Source organism: Prionailurus bengalensis, chromosome B2 (assembly GCF_016509475.1).
Source record: "Prionailurus bengalensis isolate Pbe53 chromosome B2, Fcat_Pben_1.1_paternal_pri, whole genome shotgun sequence".
NCBI classification, from domain to species: domain Eukaryota; kingdom Metazoa; phylum Chordata; class Mammalia; order Carnivora; family Felidae; genus Prionailurus; species Prionailurus bengalensis.
In genome coordinates this window covers 45,076,310-45,087,811 of record NC_057349.1, presented here as the reverse complement: position 1 = coordinate 45,087,811, position 11,502 = coordinate 45,076,310, and positions in this window count along the sequence as shown.

Here is an 11,502-nt window from a genome sequence, read left to right as displayed (position 1 = left end):
GTGCTAACATACAGGGTAGCCATTCAAAAAGGAGACAAAGTGTCTAGCATTTTCCCAAAGTATTTGAAGATTAGAACCCTTTATTTTTGCAGTATCTTTGTAGGACAGGGTTTTTGTGGATCATACTTTGGGAAATTTTGTTCTCACAAATCAGATACTCATAAAATTGTGGTGACATCCCAGGATGTTATTTGCTTTGGAGGCGAGGGAAGAAGGTAGATAAGGGTATACATGATACAAGATGAGCCACGTATCGATCATTGTTGAAACTGGAAGATGGATACATCGTTCATTATACTTTTCTTTCTCTTTTATCTATTTATGGAAAGTTCTATTAAGTTTTTGCAAAGATATTAAGCAAACCAGAAAACTATGTACACACACACACACACACACACACACAGAGTCTAAAAGGAATGGCTAATCTCCTGAGGTTCACAGACCCACTCAAGCAAAGGTAAGTTATTTGTTTCTCTCTCTTACTTGGAAATGAAACTCTTCATGTACCTGAAAGAACCTGAAGAGGTCCCCTGTGGTGTCAGTAGTCATGGAGAATCCAGCTAGCTGAATTGTTATTCATACATGCCTACCAGATGTGCTACTATAGTCAAAATCAACCAATGTCTTGGCAGGAGGAAAACCAGAATCAGTCCCTGGATGACAGAGCTTTGAATATATCAAACTTTCAATTGGCCTGGTGTAATAATTAGTAGGTTTGACTTGAAGACTCACGAGCATCTTTCATTTTAACGAAAATTGTATTTCAGGAATGCCAAGGTTTCTAGCTGCCAGGGAATCCCAAGGGACTTATAGTTGGTCTGGAACTTATTTCACTTGCCACAGGGCCCAATTTATTATATTAAGAGAAATATGTCTACTGACAACAATGAAACCACCAAGCAATGATCACTTTTTGGCTTTTTAGACAAATTTTCCCTAATCGCTCTTCTGTTCTAGATGTCGTTATTTTAAACATTACCTCATTATTTTTAGTCATGCCCAATTAAAGGTGCTCACATATTTGCATCATGTAGTTAATGGTTTAAACTCACTTTGGAGCATTGACAAAATCCTATTATTGTTCATTTAACCTTTAGAAAGTTCACAGATAGCTGACGCATCTGTCACCAAGATTTGTGTTCACGCATTAGTCATTTCCCAACTAGACCACTTCATGGTCTCCTGGCAGGCCTTTTTATTCATTTCTTCTGTATTTCCAGTCCACTCAAAATTTATAAGGTGCGTAAATTTGTTTCATCCTCCAAATTTCCTGTTTCCACTCTCCCTTTGGTCCGGCATAATGACTTTCCTCTTCACCTAAGCGTTACCTTTGAAATTAAGGTAGCCTTTTCTTATTTTGCTTCTGTTGTATAATCCAAGAGAGAGAGAGGAGAGAAAAGTAAGGAAAACAAAAGCTATTCCATTGGCTTATAAGTATAATGGGTCTCTATTTTCCTCTTTACAAAAGACACATTGATTCTGGTTACCCTGGTTTCATTTCTTATTCTCCAAAGAGTTCTGATAAGGGGCATTTTCAAGATGCTTAAGCAGGAAGAAAAAGAAGATGAAGTAACTCAGTTGTAAGAATCAGACCGCTTCTGTCTGCGTGGGGTCCACATCTGGGAAACTACAGCTAGGACAGGACAATAATCTACACAGAAACTATAATGAGTGGGCACATTATGAGGATAGGAAGCCCACACTACTTTCACTGAAAATGGGGTTGGTCCAAAACCCCAGAGAGGTGAGCAGATACTGTGATTAAGGCATCAGGAACAAACCCTGCCTCCCTAATCAGGTGACGCTGCCAATCAGTAGAAGACCCTTTGCACCACTTTTTTCGGTTATAAAAATACTTTTCTCACCAGTCCACGCTCACCTCTGCCCGGCACCTCATCTGTAAGAGAACAAGGCAAATTACAGATGTGGAGTGAAGCTGTCCCAGATGGAGACTCAGACGGACCTCCTTTAACCCTCACTGTATCCAGACCAGCTTTCACAAGCTCCTGTCCTAAAGGAAAGGAGTCCTTTACACACTAGACTGACATGGGCATCAGAGGATGGTGGAAGTGCGGGTTTCCAGCACCCTGTAGTTGGTAACTCTGCCATAGATTGGGATAATTCAACTAACGTATTTTACTTCAATATTCATAGTGTGCATCGTTATTTGGATATTCCTTATTAATTACTTTCTCCTGACAAGGTACATGGGGTGGGGTTGGGAGTCCGGAGAACTAACACTTGCCAGCTAACTTCCCTGTATGTGCCAGACCATATGGGAGCACTTTAGATGCACTCTTCATTTCCAAAAGGTGTGCCATTCCTCTTGTAGAGAAGAAAAATTGAGTTTCAAGGAGAAGCATACCACTGGTAAGTGGAGAGATTCCAAAACTAAATTCAGATCCTAATCATACCCACCACGCCCCAACACACGTACACACTAGGACAGGGATTGGGATGGACATTGTCATTGCGGACGGCTTCTCAGTGGATTCCTTTCCTTCGTCCCAGATGCAATTAGTGCTGGAGATTCGAGCTTTCTGGATGCATATCATCCTGTTCCCTTCCTGGATATTCTATTTTAGTTCGGGCCCTTTTTCTTATCCATCCACCTCCATAGTCTCCCAACTCATTTCCTTGTGTTCTACTCCTACACATCACCTAGAATAAAATGCGAAACCTCTAAGACTAACCCAGAAGGTCCTCTAGGATGTGCTCCCTACTCATCTGCACAGCCTAATTTTCTCCTACACACCCTTTGATCCAACTAATACAAACTGTTCTCTATCCTCCAGGCATGCCTCTGCAGGGACCAGCCCCTCCATCTCCTCCTGGGCCTGAACACCTAACCTACCCTCTAAGTTTTTACTTCCTCCTTGAAGCCAGACGGTGTACCCATCCTCTGATGCTGCTTTCCCTATTAGACAATGAGCTCCTTGAAGGTTGAGTTTATATGTTTTTCAACATCACTACCGAGTCATGGGCTGGAACAAAGTCACACAACTAACCGGAGGCAGAACCCAGTCCTGGAAACTCCCTTAACCAAGTTCTTTCCAATAAGCCTGTTGCTTGGGGGTTTTGCTGGAAACATGACAGGGATTTGTACTATTCTCTTGTGCTATTTAGGACAGCCAAAGCAAACTAAATCCTGGAAAGTGTCTCCTTCACATACATGGGAGGATAATCCACTTCTGGATTATCTATGGCAGATCAGCTTGTAGATTTGTGAAGTTGGAGGATTTCATTTAGAGTATCTGATCAACAGCAGTGTGGGATGATAAAAACCATCAATCAAATAACAGTTTCTCAGAGAGAGAAAAAAACCAGTATGATGTTGGTTCATAAGCAAGTCTTCCCCAGTTCTCTCGTGGCCAATCCGCCCACAGACGAGACTCCTTAATTTAACTAAACTGCTCTTCCTGCCAGGTTTCACATCCTTCACAGTGGCATGACAAGTCAAAAAATGTAACATATTATATATCAGGATCTCCTTTCCAATAATTACACATTCCAACTAACTACTCTGGACATAGTTTTCTCTGTTTTAGGGAAACTAACCTGAGTGCTCATTTCTAGACTTCCTGGCTCATTTTCTGAAATGAGTGAAAGATAGGGAAGCTACTGAGCAAATATCTGAGTTGACTTGGGAGAGAAGGCAGAAGGAGGGACAATTGTAGGTGGGAGAAAAATATTCTCTATCTCATTGCAATTACTTAAGCCAGAATTTTTTTTTTAATCAGAAAGGACATTTCCTTTTCCTTTGCTATCCATTATCCACATGCAATTAATTACCAACTCTTGTCAATCTTTAATTCCAAAATACTTCTAAAATCCATCTCTCGCTCTGCAACCCAGGTACAACTTTTCAGACCCTCTTCAATCCTCACCTAGATTAATTTTCCCCCTACGCCTTCCTAAAACCATTCTTCAATGCTCCTCAAACTGTGAAGTGTATAAAAACATCATTAGATTTCAATATCCCAGAGATTTAAATGGGTACTGCTCCACAGAGAGTCAGACGTGGGAGGTATGAGTAGGGCCAGGTGATTTACATTTACACAAGCCTCCAAGGCAACTCAATACAGGTGTCCCAACTGCTGTGCTTTGTGTTTTGTGGTCCAAAATGGAACTCTGAAAACAATCCTCATGTACTAAAAACACTTAAAGATTTTCCCACAGTCAACTGGAAACAAAAGAAGCTGTTGACCCTGAGATCATGATCTTCAAGGATCTTCATGAATTTACAACGCCTTCCCTGTCTCTATACAACTTCTTAGAGCCTCTGTAATATATCATGCCTTTGCATAGAGTGTCCTTTTCCTCACAAAGCTCTCTGGTTTTGAAGACCCTTCCAGCAATTTCTTCTGACCAACTCCTATGGGAAATTTCCTCTTCCAGGACAGGTCTCATCCCTTCCCACACCAGTGTGGCTTAGGAGAGCCCTCCTATGCTCATATAGCTCCCTGTGCTCCCTCTCTCATAGCACTCTCCACAAGGTATCGCAATCATCCTTCACTCATCTGTTTTTCCACCGGACCATGACCTCTTTTCATATAAAGAGCATGCATTCTTTTCAGCATAGCTTCCTGTGTATTAAATAATGTTTACTTTATCTTCAACGGTTATCACCTCAACACACCCCCATACAACTGATTCCCTTATAACATAAACAGAGTTATGACTTGATGCACCTGGTCTGGGACCTCCGGGCTCTATAAAAAGGGTGGAAATTGATTCTTAATTCCCCATCCCATTTGTAAATTGAGCAAGGAAGTAAAATTATTCGAAGAAACCTAGAGTAGGATTTTAGAGCAAGCAAGAGGGAAGGAGAAAATTTACAGACAGAACAAATCTCTCTGTCAGCCCCTACAGCAGTGAGAAGTGCAGGCTCTGGAGGCAGCGTGAGAGAGCTGGAACCCCAACTCTTCCACTGACTGTGTGACTTTTGAGCAGGTTGCATAAATTCTCTGCACCTCAGTTTCTTCATAAGGAGCAAAGTATATCCCCCTCGAGGTCTTAAGACATGTAAACAGTAGAGCAGATTTTTGTGAGACTTTTTCTGTGAAGTGCCAGAAAACACATACTTTAGGCCCTTCAAGACAATCTCTCTCTCAACAACTCAAAAAGGGAAGCAGCCACAGACGATATGTAAACAAATGAGTGGTTGTGTTCCAATAAAACTTTATTTACAAAAATAGGTGGTGGGCCAGATTTGACCTGAGGGCTGTATTTTGCTGACCTCTGCGCTAGAGCAATGCTTGTTTGTCACATGTTAAACTTAATAATATTGTAGCTGCTATTATTTCCCTTGGAGAAATTTAATACCTGGCAAGTAACTTGAGTTTCGACCTTTTACACAACCTTTAATCATATGGCTCTCACTACAATGAGAACACACCTCATCTATTTGTATTAACTGGAATCAATACAAAATGGGCCGCCATCTAAGACTCACAAGCTCAGACGATTTCCCACCACTACTCATTTATACTGATCATCTGAAATACAACGAGTAGAGTATTTTCTGGGAGAATATATCTCCCCCTCTAACTTCAACCATTCTGAAACTTAATTTGAAAAAACTCATAAGCCACTGTAACAGGAAACATGTACTGATAGTAGCAGCCTGACTCATGTGAATGATTTTATTCATTTGAAGATCATTTATATGGAGTGATAAACGATTTTAATTAATAGTTGTGCTAAATTAAATTAAGACAAAACTGAAGACAACCAAGACCCTAAACAGCTGAAAATGGAATAAATAACTCCCTTTCTTCCCACCAGGATCACATGTATACTTACAGTGCCAAAAATATGTATGTCTCTAACCTTCAGAATTATTCAGTTATTTCCAAACAGCAAGCCATGTCATTGACTCCACTACCTAGGAAATGTAGAGTACCCAAGGGGTGAAGCCAAACAGCTAGATGTTGTCGTTGGGGATTTGAGCAACTAAACTGTGAGTACAGTCATTTAACCACTTCTGGTATTTTCTCTAGGAGCTAAAAATAAATATATTTTTAAAGGTATTTAAAGAAGTCACACCTGCCTCCTTTTTATATCAACGTTTGCATGCAAACTTTTTGTAGAGTTTGTCTAGAAGTTGTTACTCTGTGCCCACATAGTTACCAGCTAATTAGCTCCTCCAAGGGTCTGTATCCACCTGCAGGCCCTGAAATAGGAAATTGCCCCTCCTGATCCACTCTTTCAGTGTATCTCCACTCTACCTCTTGTTTCTGCCTTACCCACTCAAGCCATTACACTCCAGGGGCTCTGACTGTGACCATGAACATTTTTGAGCCAGTTGTTTCTTACAGAGGTACCTACCTGGTCTTCTGGCTCCTGGGCTAACCTGACTTCCAGGACTTTCATGCTACCAGTCCACATGCCGTCCATTGCAGGCTCCTCACTGGGGCTTGCCCAGATACTTCTGCTAACAATAACAGCAAACGACTCAAAAGAGGTGGCTGGGGTCTCGTCTCACCCTGAACCATCTTGTTCGTCTTCAGAGAGGTATCATCTTTGGAAAGCGCCTGGTTTCATCCCCATCCTGAGCCAAGGGCTTCATCTATTCCCCACGTTCAGGCTCAACCACAGAATTGCATTCTCTTTTGGATGGATGCCCTGCCAATTCCCCCGTGGCAGCAAGTTCCTGCAAACTCCTAGTTTGGAAGTGCTTGTAGAATCTTCAGGCTTGGTCCTATATTTAGAGAAGGGTGCCAGCTTCTCTACTCCCTGGGAGTGTTGAGAGTGATTCTGCTTTAATACTATTATTCCTCACTTCCAATGCTTTAAAGCTTTTTATCAGTATGGGCTCATACATGGCTTTGCTTCTACATGGACAGAGTGTCAAAATCCGTAGATTCAGATCTAATTCTAAGCAGTTTGGATAAATCCCACATGCTTGCTGCCAAATGTGGTTCATTTTTCAAGTGGATCAGATGCTTTTCTTTTCCCCTAACAAAATTAGATTTTGTTCATTTGGGTGTGCATGTATGTGGGAAGGGTGGGTGTTACAAGTGGATGACTCCTCCAAAATAGAAAATACTTACAAAAGTGTAACTCTTGGTATTAAGGGAAAAAAGTCCTCCTCTCTGAACAAGATAGCTCTGACACCTACTAATACAGCTGTATGTGAGGAATATGCTGACTCACCCAACAGCCTCTTGTTCCCTTCCTCTGGTTTCTCAGGGAGGAGACTGGGAGCCTTGGTGCCAGCATTCCACAAGGGGCTGTTTTCTTAGATTTCTCCCTCCAAAACACCTGGTGCCACACTATCCCTCTGTTCTGAGGATGGAACCCAGCTTAGAGCGTATATATTCTTCAGAGTTCCACAACCTAATGAATATATATATGTTGAAAGTTGTACCATCTTTGAAAAACCATTCAAGGTTATGGTGGCGACCAGCAGTTTGGCGGTGGGGCTAATGGCTTGACATTGGACATCCCTCCAGTTTCTTACCATATCCTTTATAGCTCTTATATTTCTTGCCATTTACTCCTTTTCGCAAGAAGAGTACATAAAAGTCAACTCTTTGGCCTTCCGGGCAATAGGTCTGCCTTGTTTTCTACAAAATTAGTTATTGAATCAAAGGCTCTTTCTACTTTCACTGACCTTTTTTTCTACAATGGCATTTACCCTCGCTCCATATAAATCATCCTCTGACAGTTTGGCAGAATTTAAGACATTTTATTCTGTAGGCAATACAATATCCCACTCACTCTCCACCTCTTCCTCTCTACTTCCCCTTCCTTGTTGTTCCCTAACTTCATGGAAAAGCACTCCCACTGGCAGATTTGGGGTTCATATTTTTAAGAATCATTAAAGATGGCAATGCGTTTTTCCCTGGAAAAAGAACTGAGTTACCACTCATTTCGAAATAAATATAAGGCTTGATTCTCCAAACAATTAAATTTCTAAGAGTTAAATAGCCGGGTTTTACTGTGTAATATATTCCTATTCCCTCATTCTACTTGGGAAAAAAAATCAAAATATTTTTGGATTTTGTTATGATTCTTGACACCCAACATTTCAAGTTATTAGGGCATTTCTATTTTTAATCCCCATTTCACAAATTCATGCACTTATTCATTCATTCATTCACACATTCGTGAGACAGTCATATTAAAACAGCTACATAGAAACAAGTGGATTTAGAACAAAGCATAAACTAGGGATCTAGGATTTTACACTCTTAATTCAGTACTTTATTCCATGCTTCCAGATCTTTCCCAATTCAAAACCTGAAAGCCACTCTTTTGATTTCAACCATTCAATGTCTGAGTGCCTTTCCTGTGCCTGGCATAGAACCTTGGAAACAGCTACCAGAGTCTAAAGGAGACTAAGCATAGTATCTGCTCAAGGTTTCAGATTATCTCACACAGCCTTATCAGCACAAAATATGATATGTCTATCTTCTAAGCTAAAGTAAGCTTAACTGAATTTGTTGAAGTGTTTGGGGACTACACAGAGCTTTCTCAAATCATTGGAAGCCCCAGGGAATGGTCAATCATCCAACAACAGCCCAACCCTCAAGGGCTCATTCTTTTCCTCCTTTATTCTACCCTAAGTTTTCTCTTTCCCTATCAGTACTGGTAACAATTCTGGTGCTTCCCAGCTCCCAAAGTATCACCAAAAAAAAAAAAAAAAATGTGGAAACAGAGCATGTAGAATCACTTCTTAAGTCATATTTTTCTCCCAAAATTTCTAGTACTTACACTCTTCCACCTGCCCCTGCCCTCCCCCACTCCCCACCAATAGCTATGCTAATCATTTCTTAATAGATGCTTTTCTAAGCCACAGGAAACACTACACCTTAGTTAAACAGTTAAAAAAATGACAGGATGGGTCTATCTTCAGGAGCTTCTGTACAATGTCAGTGTTAAATTCTACCTTCTAGATGTTAATTGGAATGTTGTTTTCTACTCCCCTCCATCATTCACTTCCATAATCATGCCTTCAAAATCAAAATGAAACAAAAATTCTTCACTTCATTTTCATCAGGTCTTTTGAAACAGGCAATTTCTCCCTTAACGTTCATTCTTTTCCTGCCTGCTTCACTTGAAAATTCCAATCCCCATACATCAGGTATACTTTTAGGTTATTTTTAACTGCCTATTTTTTAAAATATCTTCACCTGTGCTCTGGACGCTAGGGTCAACATATCCCAAATTTGATTTGTTGTCTGCCCCCATCCCTCTGCCCTCTTGCACGATGCAGTCACCACTAACCTCACCGTTTCCTGAGCAGATGCGCCCCTGTCATCCTTGGTTCCTTCACCTCCCACACAATCAATTGTCAAGATCTCCCACTTAAAATATTTTAAACCTATATTTTCATCTCCATGTCTGATATTTTCATCTCCGTGTCTGATACCAATCCTTAATTCAGGCCCTCATAAACTGTCATGTCTTTATACAGCTACGCAACTGGTCTCCCAACCTCTACTCTTGAACCCTATCGCCACGCAGAACAATCTACTCTCCACACTGCCCTCAGACTGGTCTTCCTAAAAGTCATAAACCTCATCACACCCTTCCCAGAGGGTCCCCATCCCTTTAGAGGTAAGAATCACATAACATCACCGACAAGGCCCTTGGGGTCTGATCTGGCTCTTGCCTGACTACAATTTCTTGCCCCGCTTGTGACCACCACCAACCACGTTAATAGTAATGACCACAATTGCTAATATGTAGGGGCTGCTCCCTCCATTACTGTCTTAGTGCTAAGTGATTTATGTGGATATTTTCTCATCTAAGCCTCAAAAGATCCTGTGATCAAGCTGTTGTCGCTATACCCACCTTACAGGCTTGCTGAAGGGCAGTGAGCTGTAGACACAGGCAGTCTGACTGTGCTCTGAACTTGTGTCCCCCTCCACCGTGCCATGCTCTTCCACACCTCTGTATTTTACTCATCTGCCTCAAAGTCCCTTGCTCCTTATTCTAATGATAATCCTGCCACTTTTGTCCGCACTCAGGTAAGCAGTCCCAAGCCCCACACAGGAGTGTCACTCCCTTTGCTTTAATTGGAGAGTGTTTTACATACACATCTATTGAGCACTTATCATAAGCCCTTCACACTCATCAACTCCTTCTCCACCCCAACTCTGGAGAAAACGAATAGAAGAAACCCAAGGTACCATGTACTGAGGACTGAGGACTTGGAGGAGGGTCTGATCTCTATAAATCCTCAGATGGAAGGAGTGGAAAGATTATCAAAGGTTCTGGAAGGGCCTCTCCCTTCTTTCTCCCTCTTCTCTCACCAGCCATTATCAGAAAGGTGGGATCAGAATTGTTGAGCAGGGTTTAGGGTCATAGCAGAAGAGGAAGGTGAATGGAGCAGGGAGCATGGGGGATCCCTGCCTAGGGCTTCAATGAAAAGAACTGCAAGGAAGATGGCCCTAACCCAATCCTCCTTGGATTAGGAAAGAAGACCGGATAGACAGGTCTTAAAGGCCAGTTTGGACCTAGTATTTACATGCCTGCCCCCTTGCATTAGTTCTTAAGGGGCAGGCATCTGCAACTGAAATCATTCCAATTTATTCTTATCTGCATTTCTTTCACCTGTAAACCTCACACGGTATTTGTTGAAAACAATGAACAAAAGAAACAAAAAGGTAACGGAAAACAAACAAAAAATACTTCCATAGAGCTATTTTCACTAAATTTGTTTCTTGAATAATTACAGCTCGCAATAAATACCCTGTCACATCCACTGCTAGTATGTACAGCTTCATGAGGAAAATCCATGTGGGTAAAATTATTACCGGTAAGAATTGCTTTTGCCCTCAAATTCGGAGACACGAGAGAGTTTTCCATTTAGGGGTTTAAGGCAAAATTGATTTCCCTAGAGGACTGCTCCGTGGAATCACTACCGTTAGTATGACTCTTTGCCAACATCAGAAGAGAATGGTTACAAGAATCAGAAGCAGAGGGGCGCCTGGGTGGCTCAGTCGGTTGAGCGTCCGACTTCGGCTCAGGGCATGATCTCACAGTTCGTGAGTTCGAGGCCCTCATCCGGTTCTGTGCAGACAGCTCAGAGCCTGGAGCCTGCTTCAAATTCTGTGTCTCCCTCTCTCTCTGCTTCTCCCCTGCTCATGCTCTGTCTCTCTCTCTCTTTTTAAAAAAAAAAGAACCAGAAGCGGATACCAGTCAAAGAACCACAGTCCCAACAATCACCCACCTGAATGAACCCCAAAACTGCCACCCTGGCCCTACATTAAGAAATAATAATGATGACATAATGAAATTAAATAACATCCTAATAAATAAAGTCATTAAACATTTTTCTCAGTATCTCAGACTTCATACTTTGGGGCATGACAATTAGGTTTTAAATTACAATAAAAAGAAATTCCAGGGAGGTTCATCCTGGTAATAATATTCCTTACATAGTATCCTACACTCTAATTTCCACTTGGCCATTGGCATTCCCCAGCAAATCCTGGCTGAAGGAAAAAGAGGGAAAGTGTACAAAATATAAAAATATAATATAAAGAG